Raw genomic sequence first — 20574 nt, 5'->3', positions numbered from 1 at the left:
CTAGGAGGTGGGATGTTTTTCACTGCGTCTCCAGTCTTTCTCGGGTGTCCGTTCAGTGACGAGGTCGGTCTCTCGATTTCGTTTGGTAAAAGATTCGTTCTGACCGTTTTTGGTCTTGACGTGACCTTTCCGTGCCTGCTGCGCCCGTTGCGTCCTTTGAGGCGTGATTTATTAGTTTGTTTTTCCAAGGGGCATTTATTGCGAGAGGGTTTTTTCTCTCTCTTGTCCCTGTGAGTCTTCACTGTGCCTAGGGTTAGTTGTGTCTTTTTGCTTTCTTTTGAAACGGTTTTTGCTTTTGTTTTATTTCCCTCGTCCGTTTTTTCTTCTAAAGAAAAACTCTTCATTTTCTGAAAGGGAACTCTTTCGCGGTTTTTGCTTTCTGGTGCCACTCTGCTTCTTCTGTCTTCCTAGTCTTCTTCAAGCTTTCTTCTGATTTACCAGGTTGGCATGCTTTGCCTTTTTCTTTTTTACTTTGTGCATGCTTGTTCTGTTTTTGCCATGCGTTGTTCTGCCTGTTTTCTTTTTTATTTGCTTGTTTACTGTGCTTGGTGTTTCATTTGTTGAGTTTTGGGGGAGGGGCTGAGCACCGCCGTTTTTACCTTGATTGTAGTGGTGGGTCATCGCGTTGGGTTTGGTAGTGGTGTTAGGTTTTTGTCTTGTTACTGCGTAGAGTTGGTAGGTTGATGGTGGTGCTCCTCCCTGTTTTAGGTATGCAGCGTCGGAGAAATGAGGGTGTGGGAGCCCCAGTAGCCCCTTCTCGGGGCGTTCCCAATCGCTATGGTTGGGTGACCAGCGATGTATGGGGTGTTCCGTCGCGGATGACGGAGGGTGATCTCCAGCGGCTCCACGACCAGGGGGCAATTTGCGGTGGTGGTGATGAGGAGGGGCGATATGAGCTCGTGCTCCCTGATGCCGACGAGCGCGTCTGTTATTTGAACCTCCATTCGCCCACCGTGCCGGACTGGATGTGGGTTTATGAGTCCATGTTTACTCGGCTTGGCGTGCGGTTCCCGTTTTCGCCGTTTGTCCAGGGTTTACTTAGTCGGTGTTCCGTAGCGCCATCTCAGCTTCACCCGAATAGCTGGGCAGCCGTGCGATGTTTTGAGCTGGTGTGCCGGTATCTCGATTTTCCGGCTTCAGTTCCTGTTTTTCTCTTTCTTTTCTTGTGCACTCTTCCGACTAAGGAGGGGAAGCATAAGAAAGGATATATGTCTTTTCGTGCTCAACCTCATCGCCGGATTTTTGGGTTGTTTGAGGATTCTTTTCACGGATTTAAATGGGAGTATTTTAAGGTGCGTCCCGTTCAGGGGCACCACCCGTTTTGGCTTACATTGGAGGGTGAGCGCCGGTTTCTGACGTATTGGAATTTTGGTGCCGGCCCGTCGGTTCTGACTAAAATTTCCTATGATGATTTGTCTCGGGAGGATAAGGACATTGCCAGTGTTTTGTGGCATTTGTTTGGCGAGCGTCCGTTGAATCCTCGAGACGTTATGGGGGATCCTGAGGCTTGTCGGACATATATTGGTGTGTTCCCCCCTTTTTTTTTAACTCTTCTCCTGTTTTCTTTCAGTTGAGATGGCTGGCGGGCTGACTTCTTTGGCGAGGCTGAAAGCAGCGCTGGTTCGGGAGGAGGGGTCGTCGTCTCCATCTACTCCTGTTTCGAATCCGGCTGTGGATTCTCAGGCTGCTTCTCAGGGGGTGGTTTCTTCGGGGGCGCCTACTGGTGTTCAGGTTCCTCCCGATTCTGCGAGTTCTCCTGAGGTCGTCGTGGTGACGGCTGCTGAGGCTTCTCGGAAGAGGAGTAGGCCTGAGGAGCCGGGCAGTGAGACCTTTGAGGAGGAGGGTTTGGTACCTAGTGTGATGGACCGATGCTTCGATGCCACAGGTTTTATTGATCAGCACTTGATGCCTGGAACGGAGTCATTTTTTGATGGTTGTGACGTCTCGTTCCAGGCCAAGTCGGTTTACCGTGCCCTTCTTCGCTCTGCCGTGGTTGTTCGGAAGGCCGAGCCCGTGATGGCTCAAGTGGGTTTACTAGAAAAGAAGCTTCGGCAGGCTCAGGCTGAGGTGACTAAGCTGAAGAAGGAGCTTGAGGCCGCCAATGTTGCAAAGGAGAAAGCGGTGAAGTCTTCAGAGGATGCCGGGGCGGAGATTCTCCGACTTGCCGGTGTTGAAACTTCGCTTCTTTCTCAATTGGCGGAGGAGCAGACGCGTGCTTTGGATGCGGGTTCTCAGGATGCCGTGCTTCTCGCCGAGTCGGAAGCTCTGAAGGCTGAGGTTGAAGCTTTGAAAAAGGAGAAGACGGGTCTGTTGGCTGATGCTAAGGATGCTATCGCTGCTACCGAGGAGACGATGAAGGCGCAGGTTCTGGTGTTGGCTCCTGGCGTGGACGTGTCCGTGATGGGAGCGTTTAAGGTTGTTCGTGATGGTCGGATTGTCGACCTTGAGTAGTTCTCTGTAATTAGTTTTTTCTTTGAATTTTGCTCGTTTCTGAATATTTCCAGTGGCTAAGGGCCGTAACTTTGTTTTTAATGGTATTTTCGGCCGTTTGGGCCTTTTTGTATGTTCCGTTTTGTGGCCTTTTTTTGGCCGTTTGGGCCTTCTCGTGTGTTTTGAGTTTGTTTGTTTTCTCGTTTTCCTCAACCGTCGTTTGGTCGGTTTTTATGGATATCCGCGTATTCGGCCTAGGGGGTGATCAGTCCTCTAGTGGTGGCCGTGTCTTTTGTTCCGTGTTGAGAAGTGGAAATAACTTGTAATGGAAATGAAGTGGAAATAACTTGTAATGAAAATTTTATTTGAATGGTTGGGCCTCGTTAAAACCCTTCGTTAGCGAGGGGAAAGAGTACCCGAGATTTAAAAGACGAAAGCAAAAATAAAAATGAAAGGTAAACAAAGGGTGACCTATTTAAGTGTAGTATCTTCGTAAGTTGGCTGCGTTCCAAGTTCTTGGGACTTCGCTGCCGTCGAGTCGTTCGAGTTTATATGCTCCTTTTCCAATTACGGCCTTGATTCTGTATGGTCCTTCCAGTTGGGGGCGAGTTTCCCTTCCCCTGGGGTCGAAGGACCGATATCGTTTCGTCGTAGGACGAGGTCGTCGGTCGCGAACTCCCGTCGGATAACACCGTGATTGTATCTTAGGCTGATTCGTTGTTTGAGTGCTAACTCTTTGATGTGAGCTATGCTTCTCTCTTCGTCAATAAGATCTCGTTCGGCTTCCTCGTCGTTGCTTCCGACTGTTTTCCTGGGGCTGGGTTCCCCGATTTCCACTGGGATGACTGCTTCTACGCCGTATGTTAGTCGGAAAGGCGTTTCCCCCGTGCTCGTTTGGGGTGTCGTTCGATATGACCATAGAACTGACCCCAACTCATCTGCCCATAGTCCTTTGGCTTCGTCGAGCCGTTTCTTGAGTCCTTTAACGATTATTTTATTCGCGGATTCCACCTGTCCGTTTGTTTGGGGATGTTCTACCGAGCTGAAGCGATGGGATATGCGTAATCCTTCTAGGAATTCTCTGAATTTTTTGTCGGTGAACTGGGTTCCGTTGTCTGAGATGATGACCTCGGGGATTCCGAATCGGGTGATGATCTGTCGCCAGACGAATTTTCGACACTGGGTCGCCGTTATGGAGGCCAGAGGTTCGGCCTCGATTCATTTGGTGTAGTAGTCTATGGCGACAACGAGATATCTGAGTTGGCCGGGCGCTGTGGGGAAGGGTCCGACGAGGTCGATTCCCCAACTGCCGAACGGCCGTTCTGCCGATATGGTGCTGAGTTGGTGTGGGGCGGCTTGGTGGATATTGGCGTGTCTTTGGCATTTGTCGCAGCTTTTTGTTAATTGTATGGAATCTCGAATGATTGTGGGCCAGAAGTAGCCAGCCCTGATGATTTTTTGGGCTAGAGTCTTTCCTCCGATGTGGTGACCGCAGCAGCCCTCGTGGATCTCGCGGAGTATGTACTCCGTGTCCCTGGGTTCGATACATTTGAGTAGGGGTTGCGAGAATCCACGTTTGTATAGCTGTCCTGCTATGATGAAGTAGTTGGCGGCTTCTCTTTTTATTCGCCTTCCCTCTTTTGGGTCTGGCGGTAGGGTTCCGTCGAGGAGGTTCTGTAGGATAGGGTATGTCCAGGACTCTCGGTTTGAGGATGCTAGGTGCGCGTTGATTATCGCTGATACGGAAGGCGACCTAACGACCTCCTGAATTAGCGATTTGTTACTGTGTCCCGATTTTGTACTGGCTAGTTTGAAAAGTAGGTCCGCCCTGGCGTTTCGTTCCCTGGGGACGTGTTGTTGGAGTAGGGGATCCCGTGTCTGGTAGCTTCCGTTGATTTAGGAACTGACTACCTGGGAATCGGTATTTACTTCAAGTACCTTTGCTCCGACTTCCCGGGCTAGGGTTAGGCCTGCTAAGAGGGCCTCGTATTCTGCTTGGTTATTTGATACTAGAAATTCGTATCGTATTGATTGTTCGATTGTGATCCCGTTTTGGTTTTCGAGTATAATTTCGGCGCCTCCGTGAGTGGAGTTTGATGAGCCGTCGACATGTAGTCTCCATGGTTCGGGGGTGAGTTTAATCGGAGTCATTTCAGCGATGAAATCGGTCAAGGCCTGCGCTTTGATGGCATTTCGGGGTTCGAACCTGATCTGGAATTGGGATAACTCGATGGACCATGCTAGCATTCTTCCTGCTAGGTCGGGTTTTTGTAATACCTGTTTGACCGCTTGGTCGGTTCGGACTGTTATGGGGTGAGCTTGGAAGTATTGTCGCAGCCGTCGGGAAGCCGAGAGGAGTGCGAAAGCTAGCTTTTCTAAGCGTGAATAGCGAGCTTCTGTATCCTGTAGGACTTTGCTTATGAAGTATATGGGTTTTTGCTCCTTTTTCTCGTTTTCCCGGACGAGTGCTGCTGCGATTGCTTCTTCTGTTATGGAGAGGTACAGGTAAAGTGTTTACCCTGTTTGGGGTTTGGCGAGGATTGGTGGTTTCGCTAGAACCCTCTTGAAGTGTTGGAACGCTTCTTCGCATTCTGTCTCCCATTTAAAATGGGTTCCTTTTTTCATTAGTTTGAAGAAAGGGATTGCCTTTTGGGCCGATGCCCCGAGAAACCGGGATAGCGCGGTCAGTCGGCCGGTAAGTTTTTGGATGTCTTTGAGGTTTTTGGGACTTGTCATCTCAAGGACGGCACGACATTTCTCTGGGTTTGCCTCAACTCCGCGTTGCGTTATCATGAAGCCGGGGAACTTTCCTGCTTCCATTCCGAAGGCGCATTTTGCCGGGTTGAGCCGCATTTGGTGTTTTCGTAGGGTGTTCATTATTACCTTGAGGTCGTCGGTTAGTTGCTCACCGGATTCGGTCTTGGCGAGCATATCGTCTATGTAGACTTCTATTTTGTTTTCGGACAGGTTGCGAAATATCTTGTTAACAAGTCGCTGGTAGGTGGCTCCGGCGTTTTTTAAGCCGAAAGGCATTACTGTGTAGCAGTAGGTTCCGTCCAGGGTGATAAATGCTGTTTTTTCTTCGTCTGGTTGGTGCATCAGGATCTGGTTGTAGCCGGAATATGCGTCCATGAAGCTGAGGTATCGGTGGCCGGATGCTGCGTCCACTAGCCCGTCGATGTAGCAACATTTTCCACCAATTTTGACACCTGTACAGAAAGTCTCTGATACGGTTTAGGAGGAGGATCGGGAACCTGCGGGTCGAGGCGGATGTCGGACTGTCCAGGCGGAGCGGAGGGGAGGTACCTGCAAAGACACTCCGACGCTCAAGTCAGAATGGATCTAAGAGGTATAAGGTGCGAGGAATGAATGAATACCTGGAGGGACCTGGGTCCTCTATTTATAGGTGATGGTAGTTATCTTATCTTATCTTGTTTGGCTAAGATAAGGGAGACGTTTGAATTCAAAAGTTGGTTAAGAGCTCTAGAGGGCCGGTTCCGGGCCTTCTAGAAGGGTGAGACGGGTTGGTCCGAGGAGCCGGGTTTGGGTTCGGTCTTGGGTCCGGGATCCGTGGGCCGGATCCGTAACAATAGTATTTTGATTCTCTGAAAAAAAAAACTTATTTAGAAATAACTTTTTAAATTTTGAACCAAATATAAAAATATGATATTCCCATCTTAAAATTTCTAGGAATTATTTATAATTCCTCCAACCACACGCACCCTAAACTTCAAAATGAGAGTCTCCTTTTCTACGTCGTGAATGCCGTCTTTATCCTTTTCTATTAGTACATGATTTATTTTAAAGAATATATAGTCTGAATCACAAGGTATACCTTATTTGACAACTTTTTTGTGATTGATCTATATCTACTACCTCTTATATATAAAACCATTTGCATTCCCCATATCTTCTATATATAATATATTATAAAAAAACTTTTAAGTGTACCAATATATTGATATTTCTGTAATTTTTAACCGTTGATCTTAATTATAAAAAATATATATAATATATAATTATAATCAACTGTTAAAATTTATTGAAATATCAGTATATTTGATATTGTATGTGTTATGTAATAAAGATGTTGAATATAGTCACTGTTTATTTTTTGTTGTGATTTTTTTCGTAAGTATAATGTGCATGGATATCATTTGTTGGAAGATAATAGTTTTGTTTGGATATCTAACCATTTTAAAGTTGGATTGAGATATCAACTACAAAAGAGAAGGGTAAGAGTTGGATGGTGTGTTTTGTGCGATTATCTGAAATATATGGTTGAAAAATAATAGGAGATTTTTTTAGTATAAGGAGCAGAGGTTGAAGAGTTTACCAACATATCATTTCTGAACTACAAGGAGTGGTTAGATATGAATCCCTTCAATTGCAAAAAATGACAAAAAATATCTATTAATGTTCTTTTACTTTGTCTTTTTTTTGGGTCTTGCTGTTGTCCTTTTATGTTCTGCTTTACGTGTTGAATTTTTAAAAAAAATTAGTGTACTTGATATACTTAAAAGGCTGCATCTCTGGTGGCCGTGGCATAGTGGCTTTTCCCAAGTCTATATTTCTGCAATGACCAGAAAAACAAAGAAAATATGTTGGTAAAAGAAAAGAAGTCCATGATATTTGGAATGAGTGAAAGCAAGAAGAATAAAGGTAAATGCCTGTAAATGACTCTTGAGATGAATTTGCAAATATTGTAGGTATGAAAGTAAACTTACAAAATTTTCAAAAAGAGAGAAGCAGAAAATATATCAGAGGCAGATAAATATATCATAACAATGAAATATTGTAGTGATTTTACAGGACCAAAATTAATTAAGCAGTAATTTCTCATCAAAGAAAAAAAATTGTAGAACAAAAATTTCTCATCAACTTCAGCCATAAGAAAATAGAACAGAGCAAGGAGCCTACCTGTGATGAACCACGACGGTGCAGAGCAGATCAGCACCCAGCCAGGAGCCAAGAAGCTGCCGAGAGCAGAAGGCGATGAGAAAATTGGAAGCGAGAAGACCAAAAATCAGAAGCTTCAAATGCGAGCATCGATGAACAGATGGCGATGCGAGCAGGGACGAACCCAACAGGTGAGGTGCGGTGAGCAGCGACGAACATGATGGAGACGCCAACAGCGACGAACCCAAAATGCAGAGAGAAGTAACCAACACAGTGCGAAGAACAGAGAGAGAGAGAGAGAGAGAGAGAGAGAGAGAGAGAGAGAAAGAGATAGGTTTAAGGTCCTTCCATTAAGAAGAAAGCAACAAGATGAGATGAACTGTGTTGAAAATTAAACAGAAATGAATGATGATCATCAGATAAATATGCTTTCTGAGGGTTTTTTAGGTTTTTCGAGTAGTTTTCTTGTGTTTTCTATGGTTTTCTACGATTTTCTAGGATTTTCGAGGGTTTTTCTAGGGTTTTCTAGGGTTTTCTTTGGATTTCTTATGGTTTTCTAGGGTTTTTTAGAGTTTTTTAGGGTTTTCTATGGTTTTCGAGGGTCTTTCTAGGATTTTCTAGGGTTTTCTAGGATTCACTAGGGTTTTTGTGGGTTTTTCTAGGGTTTTCAAGGATTTTCTAGGATTTTCCTAGGGTTTTTGAGGGTTTTTTAGGGTTTTTTCTAGTATTTTTAGGGTTTTCAAGGGTTTTTTAGGGTTTTTTATGGTTTTCGAAGATTTTCTAGGATTTTCTAGGGTTTTCTAGGGTTTTCTAGGATTTTCTAGGGTTTTCGAGGGTTTTTCTAGGGTTTTCTAGGTTTTTCTAGGGTTTTTCTAGGGTTTTTCTAGGATTTTCTAGGATTTTTGAGAGTTTTTTAGGGTTTTCTATGGTTTTCGAGGGTTTTCTAGGATTTTCTAAGATTTTCTAGGGGTTTTCTAGGTTTTTCTTGGGTTTTCTAGGATTTTCAAGGATTTTCTATGATTTTCTTGGATTTTTTAGGGATTTCTAGGGATTTCTGAGGGTTTTTAGGGTTTTCTAGGGATTTCTGAGGATTTTTTAAGTTTTTCTAGGAGTTTTCTTGTGTTTTCTATGGTTTTCTACGGCTTTGTAGGATTTTCGAGGGTTTTTCTAGGGTTTTCTAGGGTTTTCTTTGGATTTATAGGATTTTCTATGGTTTTCTTAGGGTTTTCTAGGGTTTTCGAGAGTTTTTTAGGGTTTTCTATGGTTTTCGAGGGTTTTTCTAGGATTTTCTAGGGTTTTCTAGGATTTTCTAGGGTTTTTCTAGGGTTTTCTAGGATTTTCTAGGGTTTTTCTAGGGTTTTCGAGGGTTTTTTAGGGTTTTTCTAGTATTTTCTAGGGTTTTCAAGGGTTTTTAGGGTTTTCTATGGTTTTCGAGGGTTTTCTAGGATTTTCTAGGGTTTTCTAGGGTTTACTAGGAATTTCTAGGGTTTTCGAGGGTTTTTCTAGGATTTTCTAGGGTTTTCTAGGGTTTTTCTAGGGTTTTTTTAGGGTTTTTCTAGTATTTTCTATAATTTTCGAGAGTTTTTTATAGTTTTCTATAGTTTTCGAAGTTTTTCTAGGATTTTCTAAGGTTTTCTAGGGTTTTTCTAGGGTTTTCTAAGGTTTTTTAGTGTTTTCTAGGGTTTTCTAGGATTTTCTAGGATTTTCTAGGGTTTTTCTAGGGTTTTCTAGGGTTTTCAAGGTTTTTCAAGAGTTTTCTAGGATTTTCTAGGGTTTTTGAGGGTTTTTCTAGGGTTCTCTAGGATTTTCTAGGGTTTTTCTAGGATTTTCAAGGGTTTTTTTTATTTTTCTAGTATTTTCTAGGGTTTTCAAGGGTTTTTTAGGGTTTTCTATGGTTTTCGAGGGTTTTCTAGAATTTTTATAGGGTTTTCTAGGGTTTTTATAGGGTTTTCTAGGGTTTACTAGGATTTTCTAGGGTTTTCGAGGGTTTTTCTAGGGTTTTCTAGGGTTTTTAGGATTTTCGAGGGTTTTTTAGGGTTTTTCTAGTATTTTCTAGGATTTTTGAGAGTTTTTTATTATTTTCTATGGTTTTCGAGGGTTTTTCTAGGATTTTCTAAGTTTTTCTACGGTTTTTCTAGGGTTTTCTCGGGTTTTTTAGGATTTTCTAGGGTTTTCTACGCTTTTCTAGGATTTTCTACGGTTTTCTAGGGTTCTCTAGGTATTTTAGGGTTTTTCTAGGATTTTCTAGGATTTTTAAGGGTTTTTCTAGGGTTTTCTAGGGTTTTTAAAGTTTTCTAGGGGTTTTCTAGGGTTTTCGAGGTTTTTTAGAGTTTTTCTAGAATTTTCTAAGATTTTCGAAAGTTTTTTAGGGTTTTCTATGGTTTTCGAGGGTTTTTTTAGGATTTTCTAAGTTTTTCTAGGGTTTTCTAGGGTTTTCTAGGATTTTCTAGGGTTTTTTTCACTTTTCTAGGATTTGCTAGGGTTTTTCTAAGGTTTTCTAGGTTTTCTAGGGTTTTCTAAGATTTTCTAGGGTTTTCGAGGGTTTTTCTAGGATTTTCTAGGTTTTTCTAGGTTTTTCTAGGGTTTCTTAGGGTTGTCGAGGGTTTTTTAGGGTTTTCGAGGTTTTTCTAGGGTTTCTTAGGGTTGTCGAGGGTTTTTCTAGGGTTTTCGAGGGTTTTGTAGGGTTTTTCTAGTATTTTCTAGGATTTTTGAGGGTTTTTTAGGGTTTTCTATTATTTTCGAGGGTTTTTCTAGGGTTTTCGAGGGTTTTGTAGGGTTTTTCTACGCTTTTCTAGGATTTTCTAGGGTTTTTCTAGGGTTTTCTAGGGTTTTCTATGGATTTATAGGGTTTTCTATGGTTTTCTTAGGGTTTTCTAGGATTTCAAGAGTTTTTTAAGGTTTTCTATGGTTTTCGAGGGTTTTCTAGGATCTTCTAGGGTTTTCTAGAGTTTTTCTTGGGTTTTCTAGGATTTTCAATAATTTTCTATGATTTTCTTGGATTTTTTAGGGATTTCTAGGGATTTATGAGGGTTTTTTAGAGTTTTCTAGGAGTTTTCTTGTGTTTTCTATGATTTTCTACGATTTTCTAGGGTTTTTCTAGGGTTTTCTAGGTTTTCTAGGATTTCCTATGGTTTTCGAGGGTTTTTTAGGGTTTTTCTAGTATTTTGAAGGATTTTCGAGTGTTTTTTAGGGTTTTCTTTGGTTTTCAAGGGTTTTTCTCGGATTTTCTAAGGCTTTCTAGGGTTTTCTTGGGTTTTCTAGGGTTTTCTAGGAATTTCTGAGGGTATTCTAGGATTTCAAGGTTTTTCTAGGACTTTTCTAGGGTTTTCTATGGTTTTCTAGACTTTTCTAGGATTTTCTAGGGTTTTTCTAGGATTTTCTAAGGTTTTCTAAGATTTTCTATGATTTTCTAGGGTTTTCGAGGGTTTTTCTAGGGTTTTCTAGGGTTTCTTAGGGTTGTCGAGGGTTTTTTAGGGTTTTCGAGGATTTTTTAGGAGTTTTCTTGTGTTTTCTAGGGTTTTCTACGATTTTCTAGGATTTTCGAGTGTTTTTCTAGGGTTTTCTAGGGTTTTCGAGGGTTTTTTAGGGTTTTTCTAGTATTTTTTAGGGTTTTCAAGGGTTTTTTATGGTTTTCGAGGATTTTCTAGGATTTTCTAGGGTTTTCTAGGGTTTTCTAGGATTTTCTAGGGTTTTCGAGGGTTTTTCTAGGGTTTTCTAGGTTTTCCTAGGTTTTTCTAGGGTTTTTCTAGGGTTTTTCTAGGATTTTCTAGGATTTTTGAGAGTTTTTTAGGGTTTTCTATGGTTTTCGAGGGTTTTCTAGGATTTTCTAAGATTTTCTAGGGGTTTTCTAGGTTTTTCTTGGGTTTTCTAGGATTTTCAAGGATTTTCTATGATTTTCTTGGATTTTTTAGGGATTTCTAGGGATTTCTGAGGGTTTTTAGGGTTTTCTAGGGATTTCTGTGGATTTTTTAAGTTTTTCTAGGAGTTTTCTTGTGTTTTCTATGGTTTTCTACGACTCTCTAGGATTTTCGAGGGTTTTTCTAGGGTTTTCTAGGGTTTTCTTTGGATTTATAGGATTTTCTATGGTTTTCTTAGGGTTTTCTAGGGTTTTCGAGAGTTTTTTAGGGTTTTCTATGGTTTTCGAGGGTTTTTCTAGGATTTTCTAGAGTTTTCTAGGATTTTCTAGGGTTTTTCTAGGGTTTTCTAGGATTTTCTAGGGTTTTTCTAGGGTTTTCGAGGGTTTTTAGGGTTTTTCTAGTATTTTCTAGGGTTTTCAAGGGTTTTTAGGGTTTTCTATGGTTTTCGAGGGTTTTCTAGGATTTTCTAGGGTTTTCTAGGGTTTACTAGGAATTTCTAGTGTTTTTGAGGGTTTTTCTAGGATTTTCTAGGGTTTTCTAGGGTTTTTCTAGGGTTTTTCTAGTATTTTCTATAATTTTCGAGAGTTTTTTATATTTTTCTATAGTTTTCGAAGTTTTTCTAGGATTTTCTAAGGTTTTCTAGGGTTTTTCTAGGGTTTTCTAAGGTTTTTTAGTGTTTTCTAGGGTTTTCTAGGATTTTCTAGGATTTTCTAGGGTTTTTCTAGGGTTTTCTAGGGTTTTCAAGGTTTTTCAAGAGTTTTCTAGGATTTTCTAGGGTTTTTGAGGGTTTTTCTAGGGTTCTCTAGGATTTTCTAGGGTTTTTCTAGGATTTTCAAGGGTTTTTTTATTTTTCTAGTAATTTCTAGAGTTTTCAAGGGTTTTTTAGGGTTTTCTATGGTTTTCGAGGGTTTTCTAGAATTTTTATAGGGTTTTCTAGGGTTTTTATAGGGTTTTCTAGGGTTTACTAGGATTTTCTAGGGTTTTCGAGGGTTTTTCTAGGGTTTTCTAGGGTTTTTAGGATTTTCGAGGGTTTTTTAGGGTTTTTCTAGTATTTTCTAGGATTTTTGAGAGTTTTTTATGATTTTCTATGGTTTTCGAGGGTTTTTCTAGGATTTTCTAAGTTTTTCTACGGTTTTTCTAGGGTTTTCTCGGGTTTTTTAGGATTTTCTAGGGTTTTCTACGCTTTTCTAGGATTTTCTACGGTTTTCTAGAGTTCTCTAGGTATTTTAGGGTTTTTCTAGGATTTTCTAGGATTTTTAAGGGTTTTTCTAGGGTTTTCTAGGGTTTTTAAAGTTTTCTAGGGTTTTCGAGGTTTTTTAGAGTTTTTCTAGAATTTTCTAAGATTTTCGAAAGTTTTTTAGGGTTTTCTATGGTTTTCGAGGGTTTTTTTTAGGATTTTCTATGTTTTTCTAGGGTTTTCTAGGGTTTTCTAGGATTTTCTAGGGTTTTTTTCACTTTTCTAGGATTTGCTAGGGTTTTTCTAAGGTTTTCTAGGTTTTCTAGGGTTTTCTAAGATTTTTTAGGGTTTTCGAGGGTTTTTCTAGGATTTTCTAGGTTTTTCTAGGTTTTTCTAGGGTTTCTTAGGGTTGTCGAGGGTTTTTTAGGGTTTTCGAGGTTTTTCTAGGGTTTCTTAGGGTTGTCGAGGGTTTTTCTAGGGTTTTCGAGGGTTTTGTAGGGTTTTTCTAGTATTTTCTAGGATTTTTGAGGGTTTTTTAGGGTTTTCTATTATTTTCGAGGGTTTTTCTAGGGTTTTCGAGGGTTTTGTAGGGTTTTTCTACGCTTTTCTAGGATTTTCTAGGGTTTTTCTAGGGTTTTCTAGGGTTTTCTATGGATTTATAGGGTTTTCAATGGTTTTCTTAGGGTTTTCTAGGATTTCAAGAGTTTTTTAAGGTTTTCTATGGTTTTCGAGGGTTTTCTAGGATCTTCTAGGGTTTTCTAGAGTTTTTCTTGGGTTTTCTAGGATTTTCAATGATTTTCTTGGATTTTTTAGGGATTTCTAGGGATTTATGAGGGTTTTTTAGGGTTTTCTAGGAGTTTTCTTGTGTTTTCTATGGTTTTCTACGATTTTCTAGGGTTTTTCTAGGGTTTTCTAGGTTTTCTAGGATTTCCTATGGTTTTCGAGGGTTTTTTATGGTTTTTCTAGTATTTTGAAGGATTTTCGAGTGTTTTTTAGGGTTTTCTTTGGTTTTCGAGGGTTTTTCTCGGATTTTCTAAGGCTTTCTAGGGTTTTCTTGGGTTTTCTAGGGTTTTCTAGGAATTTCTGAGGGTATTCTAGGATTTCAAGGTTTTTCTAGGACTCTTCTAGGGTTTTCTATGGTTTTCTAGACTTTTCTAGGATTTTCTAGGGTTTTTCTAGGATTTTCTAAGGTTTTCTAAGATTTCCTATGATTTTCTAGGGTTTTCGAGGGTTTTTCTAGGGTTTTCTAGGGTTTCTTAGGGTTGTCGAGGGTTTTTTAGGGTTTTCGAGGATTTTTTAGGAGTTTTCTTGTGTTTTCTAGTGTTTTCTACGATTTTCTAGGATTTTCGAGTGTTTTTCTAGGGTTTTCTAGGGTTTTTGAGGGTTTTTTAGGGTTTTTCTAGTATTTTTTAGGGTTTTCAAGGGTTTTTTAGGGTTTTTTATGGTTTTCGAGGATTTTCTAGGATTTTCTAGGGTTTTCTAGGGTTTTCTAGGATTTTCTAGGGTTTTCGAGGGTTTTTCTAGGGTTTTCTAGGTTTTCCTATGTTTTCTAGGGTTTTTCTAGGGTTTTTCTAGGATTTTCTAGGATTTTTGATAGTTTTTTAGGGTTTTCTATGGTTTTCGAGGGTTTTCTAGGATTTTCTAAGATTTTCTAGGGGTTTTCTAGGTTTTTCTTGGGTTTTCTAGGATTTTCAAGGATTTTCTATGATTTTCTTGGATTTTTTAGGGATTTCTAGGGATTTCTGAGGGTTTTTAGGGTTTTTCTAGGGATTTCTGAGGATTTTTTAAGTTTTTCTAGGAGTTTTCTTGTGTTTTCTATGGTTTTCTACGACTTTCTAGGATTTTCGAGGGTTTTTCTAGGGTTTTCTAGGGTTTTCTTCGGATTTATAGGATTTTCTATGGTTTTCTTAGGGTTTTCTAGGGTTTTCGAGAGTTTTTTAGGGTTTTCTATGATTTTCGAGGGTTTTTCTAGGATTTTCTAGGGTTTTCTAGGATTTTCTAGGGTTTTTCTAGGGTTTTCTAGGATTTTCTAGGGTTTTTCTAGGGTTTTCGAAGGTTTTTTAGGGTTTTTCTAGTATTTTCTAGGGTTTTCAAGGGTTTTTAGGGTTTTCTATGGTTTTCGAGGGTTTTCTAGGATTTTCTAGGGTTTTCTAGGGTTTACTAGGAATTTCTAGGGTTTTCGAGGGTTTTTCTAGGATTTTCTAGAGTTTTCTAGTGTTTTTTTAGGGTTTTTCTAGTATTTTCTATAATTTTCGAGAGTTTTTTATAGTTTTCTATAGTTTTCGAAGTTTTTCTAGGATTTTCTAAGGTTTTCTAGGGTTTTTCTAGGGTTTTCTAAGGTTTTTTAGTGTTTTCTAGGGTTTTCTAGGATTTTCTAGGATTTTCTAGGGTTTTTCTAGGGTTTTCTAGGGTTTTCAAGGTTTTTCAAGAGTTTTCTAGGATTTTCTAGGGTTTTTGAGGGTTTTTCTAGGGTTCTCTAGGATTTTCTAGGGTTTTTCTAGGATTTTCAAGGGTTTTTTTTATTTTTCTAGTATTTTCTAGGGTTTTCAAGGGTTTTTTAGGGTTTTCTATGGTTTTCGAGGGTTTTCTAGAATTTTTATAGGGTTTTCTAGGATTTTTATAGGGTTTTCTAGGGTTTACTTGGATTTTCTAGGGTTTTCGAGGGTTTTTCAAGGGTTTTCTAGGGTTTTTAGGATTTTCGAAGGTTTTTTTAGGGTTTTTCTAGTATTTTCTAGGATTTTTGAGAGTTTTTTATGATTTTCTATGGTTTTCGAGTGTTTTTCTAGGATTTTCTAAGTTTTTCTACGGTTTTTCTAGGGTTTTCTTGGGTTTTTTAGGATTTTCTAGGGTTTTCTACGCTTTTCTAGGATTTTCTACGGTTTTCTAGGGTTCTCTAGGTATTTTAGGGTTTTTCTAGGATTTTCTAGGATTTTTGAGGGTTTTTCTAGGGTTTTCTAGGGTTTTTAAAGTTTTCTAGGGTTTTTCTAGGGTTTTCGAGGGTTTTTTAGGGTTTTTCTAGAATTTTCTAAGATTTTCGAAAGTTTTTTAGGGTTTTCTATGGTTTTCGAGGGTTTTTTTAGGATTTTCTAAGTTTTTCTAGGGTTTTCTAGTGTTTTCTAGGATTTTCTAGGGATTTTTTCACTTTTCTAGGATTTGCTAGGGTTTTTCTAAGGTTTTCTAGGTTTTCTATGGTTTTCTAGGATTTTCTAGGGTTTTCGAAGGTTTTTCTAGGATTTTCTAGGGTTTTTTAAAGTTTTCTCTGGTTTTTCTAGGGTTTTCAAGGGTTTTCGAGGGTTTTTCTAGTATTTTCAAGGATTTTCGAGGGTTTTTTAGGGTTTTCTTTGGTTTTCGAGGGTTTTTCTCGGATTTTCTAAGGCTTTCTAGGGTTTTCTTGGGTTTTCTAGGATTTCCTAGGGATTTCTGAGGGTATTGTAGGATTTTCAAGGTTTTTCTAGGAGTTTTCTAGGGTTTTCTATGGTTTTCTAGTTTTTTCTAGGATTTTCTAGGGTTTTTCTAGGATTTTCTAGTGTTTTCGAGGGTTTTTCTAGGGTTTTCTAGGTTTTTCTAGGGTTTCTTAGGGTTGTCGAGGGTTTTTTAGGGTTTTTGAGGGTTTTTTAGAATTTTTCTAGTATTTTCTAGGATTTTTGAGAGTTTTTTAGGGTTTTCGAGGGTTTTTCTAGGATTTTCTAAGGTTTTCTAGGGTTTTAGAGGATTTTCAAGGGTTTTCGAAGATTTTCTTGGGCTTTTTAGGGATTTCTGAGGGTTTTCTAGGAGTTTTCTAGTGTTTTCTAGGCTTTTCTAGGATTTTCTAGGGTTTTTCTAGGGATTTCTAGGTTTTTCTATGGATTTATAGGGTTTTCTATGGTTTTCTTAGGGTTTTCTAGGGTTTTCAAGAGTTTTTTAAAGTTTTCTATGGTTTTCGAGGGTTTTTCTAGGATCTTCTAGGGTTTTCTAGAGTTTTTCTTGGTTTTTCTAGGATTTTCAAGGATTTTCTATGATTTTCTTGGATTTTTTAGTGATTTCTAGGGATTTCTGAGGGTTTTTAGGGTTTTCTAGGGATTTATGAGGTTTTTTAGGTTTTTCTAGGCGTTTTCTTGTGTTTTCTATGGTTTTCTACGATTTTCTAGGATTTTCGAGGGTTTTTCTAGGGTTTTCTAGGGTTTTCTTTGGATTTATAGGGTTTTCGATGGTTTTCTAGGGTTTTCGAGAGTTTTTTAGGGTTTTCTATGGTTTTCGAGGGTTTTTCTAGGATTTTCTAGGGTTTTCTAGGATTTTCTAGGGTTTTTGAGGGTTTTTTAGGGTTTTTCTAGTATTTTCTAAAGTTTTCAAGAGTTTTTTAGGGTTTTCTATGGTTTTCGAGGGTTTTCCAGGGTTTTTTAGGATTTTTTAGGATTTTCTAGGGTTTTCGAGGGTTTTTTAGGGTTTTCTAGGGTTTCCTAGGTTTTTCTAGGGTTTTTCTATGGTTTTCGAGGGTTTTTTAAAGTTTTTCTAGTATTTTCTAGGATTTTCGAGAGTTTTCTATGGTTTTCGAGGGTTTTTCTAGGATTTTCTACGGTTTTCTAAGGTTTTTCTAGGGTTTTCTAGGGTTTTTTAGGGTTTTCTAGGGTTTTTATACTTTTCTAGGATTCTCTAGGGTTTTTTTAGGGTTTTCTAGGTTTTCTAAGATTTTTCTAGGGTTTTCTAGGATTTACTAGGGTTTTGAGGGTTTTTCGAGGGTTTTCTAGGGTTTTTAAAGTTTTCTAGGGTTTTTCTATGGTTTTCGAGGGTTTGTAGGGTTTTTCTAGTATTTTCTAGGATTTTCGAGGGTTTTTTAGGGTTTTCTATTATTTTCGAGGTTTTTTCTCAGATTTTCTAAGGTTTTCTAGGGTTTTCTTGGGTTTTCTAGGGTTTTCTAGGGATTTCTGAAGGTATTTTAGGATTTTCTAGGTTTTTCTAGGAGTATTCTAGGGTTTTCGAGGGTTTTCTAGGGTTTCTTAGGGTTTTCGAGGGTTTTTTAGGATTTTTCTAGTATTTTATAGGATTTTCGAGAGTTTTTTAGGGTTATCTATGTTTTTCGAGGGTTTTTCAAGGATTTCTAAGGTTTTCTAGGGTTTTTCTAGGGTTTTCTAGGATTTTCAAGGGTTTTCGAAGATTTTCTTGGATTTTTTAGGGATTTCTGAGGGTTTGCTAAGAGTTTTCTAGGGTTTTCTATGCTTTTCTAGGATTTTCTAGGGTTTTTCTAGGGTTTTCTATGGATTTATAGGGTTTTCTATGGTTTTCTTAGGGTTTTCTAGGGTTTTCAAGAGTTTTTTAAGGTTTTCTATGGTTTTCGAGGGTTTTTCTAGGATTTTCTAGGGTTTTCTAGGGTTTTTGAGGGTTTTTCTAGGGTTTTCTAGGATTTTTCTATGGTTTTTCTATGGTTTTCGAGGATTTTTTAGGGGTTTTCTAGTATTTTCTAGGGTTTTCAAGGGTTTTTAGGGTTTTCTATGGTTTTCGCGAGTTTTCTAGGATATTCTAGGGTTTTCTAGGGTTTACTAGGAATTTCTAGGATTTTCGAGGGTTTTTCTAGGGTTTTCTAGGTTTTCTAGAGTTTTTCTAGGGTTTTCGAGGGTTTTTTAGGGTTTTTCTAGTATTTTCTAGGATTTTCGAGAGTTTTTTATGGTTTTCTATAGTTTTCGAGGTTTTTCTAGGATTTCTAAGGTTTTCTAGGGTTTTTCTAGGGTTTTCTAAGGTTTTTTAGTATTTTCTAGGGTTTTCTACGCTTTTCTAGGATTTTCTAGGGTTTTTCTAGGGTTTTTCTAGGTTTTTCTAGGGTTTTCTAGGATTTTCTAGGGTTTTTGAGGATTTTTCTAAGATTTTCTAGGATTTTCTAGGGTTTTTCTAGGGTTTTCGAGGGTTTTTAGGGTTTTTCTAGTATTATCTAGGGTTTTCAAGGGTTTTTTAGAGTTTTCTATGGTTTTCGAGGGTTTTCTAGGATTTTTATAGGGTTTTCTAGGGTTTTCTAGGATTTTCTAGGGTTTTCGAGGGTATTTCTAGAGTTTTCTAGGGTTTTTAGGGTTTTTTTAGGGTTTTTCTACTATTTTCTAGGATTTTTGAGTGTTTTTATGGTTTTCTATGGTTTTCGAGGGTTTTTCTAGGATTTTCTAAGTATTTCTAGGGTTTTTCTAGGGTTTTTTAGGTTTTTCTAGGGTTTTTTACGCTTTTCTAGGATTTTCTACGGTTTTCTAGGGTTTTCTAGGTTTTTAGGGTTTTTCTAGGATTTTCTAGGATTTTCTAGGATTTTTGAGGGTTTTTCTAGGGTTTTCTAGTGTTTTTAAAATTTCTAGGGTTTTTCTAGGATTTTCGAGGGTTTTTTATGGTTTTTCTAGAATTTTCTAGGATTTTCGAGAGTTTTTTAAGGTTTTCTATGGTTTTCGAGGGTTTTTTTAGGATTTTCTAAGGTTTTCTAGGATTTTTCTTGGGTTTTCTAGGATTTTTTAGGGTTTTCTAGGGTTTTCTTTGCTTTTCTAGGATTTTTAGGGTTTTTCTAGGGTTTTCTAGGGTTTTCTAGGATTTGCTAGGGTTTTCAAGGGTTTTTAGGGTTTTTCTAGTATTTTGAAGGATTTTTGAAGTTTTTTTAGGGTTTTCTTTGGTTTTTGAGGGTTTTTCTCGGATTTTCTAAGGCTTTCTAGGGTTTTCTTGGGTTTTCTAGGGTTTTCTATGGATTTCTGAGGGTATTCTAGGATTTCAAGGTTTTTCTAGGACTTTTCTAGGGTTTTCTATGGTTTTCTAGACTTTTCTAGGATTTTCTAGGGTTTTTCTAGGATTTTCTAGGGTTTTCTAGGATTTCCTAGGATTTTCTAGGTTTTTCGAGGGTTTTTCTAGGGTTTTCTAGGGTTTTCTAGGTTTTTCTAGGGTTCCTTAGGGTTGTCGAGGGTTTTTTAGGGTTTTCGAGGATTTTTTAGGATTTTTCTAGTATTTTCTAGGATTTTCGAGAGTTTTTTAAGGTTTTCTATGGTTTTCGAGGGTTTTTCTAAGATTTTCTAAGGTTTTCTAGGGTTTTTCTAGGGTTTCTTGGGTTTTCTAGGATTTTCAAGGGTTTTCAAAGATTTTCTTGGGTTTTTTAGGGATTTCTGAGGGTTTTCTAGGAGTTTTCTAGGATTTTCTACGCTTTTCTAGGATTTTCTAGGGTTTTTCTAGGGTTTTCTAGGGTTTTTTATGGATTTATAGAGTTTTCTATGGTTTTCTTAGGGTTTTCATGGGTTTTCAAGAGTTTTTTAAGGTTTTCTATGGTTTTCGAGGGTTTTCTAGGATCTTCTAGGGTTTTCTAGAGTTTTTCTTGGGTTTTCTAGGATTTTCAAGGATTTTCTATGATTTTCTTGGATTTTTTAGGGATTTCTAGGGATTTATGAGGGTTTTTTAGGATTTTCTAGGAGTTTTCTTGTGTTTTCTATGGTTTTCTACGATTTTCTAGGATTTTCGAGTGTTTTTCTAGGGTTTTCTTTGGATTTATAGGGTTTTCTATGGTTTTCTTATGGTTTTCTAGAGTTTTCGAGAGTTTTTTAGGGTTTTCTATGGTTTTCGAGGTTTTTCTAGGATTTTCTAGGTTTTTCTAGGATTTTCTAGGGTTTTTTAGGATTTTTCTAGGGTTTTCTAGGATTTTCTAGGGTTTTTGAGGGTTTTTTAGGGTTTTTCTAGTATTTTCTAGGGTTTTCAAGGATTTTTTAGGATTTTCTATGGTTTTTGAGGGTTTTCTAGAATTTTTTAGGGTTTTCTAGGATTTTCTAGGGTTTTTCTAGGGTTTTCTAAGGTTTCCTAGGTTTTTCTAGGGTTTTTCTATGGTTTTCGAGTGTTTTTTAGCGTTTTTCTAGTATTTTCTAGGATTTTCGAGATTTTTTTAGGGTTTTCTATGGTTTTCGAGGATTTTTTAGGGTTTTCTAGGGTTTTCTAGATTTTTCTAGGGTTTTCTAGGATTTTCTAAGGTTTTTGAGGATTTTTCTAGGGTTTTCTAGGATTTTCTAGGGTTTTTCTAGGGTTTTCGAATGTTTTTTAGGGTTTTTCTAGTATTTTCTAGGGTTTTCAAGGGTTTTTTAGGGTTTTCTATTGTTTTTGAGGGTTTTCTAGGACTTTCTAGGGTTTTCTAGGGTTTTCTAGGGTTGTCTAAGGTTTCCTAGGTTTTTCTATGGTTTTCGAGGGTTTTTTAGGGTTTTTTCTAGTATTTTCTAGGATTTTCGAGATTTTTTTAGGGTTTTC

Source organism: Arachis hypogaea, chromosome 6 (assembly GCF_003086295.3).
Source record: "Arachis hypogaea cultivar Tifrunner chromosome 6, arahy.Tifrunner.gnm2.J5K5, whole genome shotgun sequence".
NCBI classification, from domain to species: domain Eukaryota; kingdom Viridiplantae; phylum Streptophyta; class Magnoliopsida; order Fabales; family Fabaceae; genus Arachis; species Arachis hypogaea.
Note: the sequence above shows the minus strand (reverse complement) of the source record.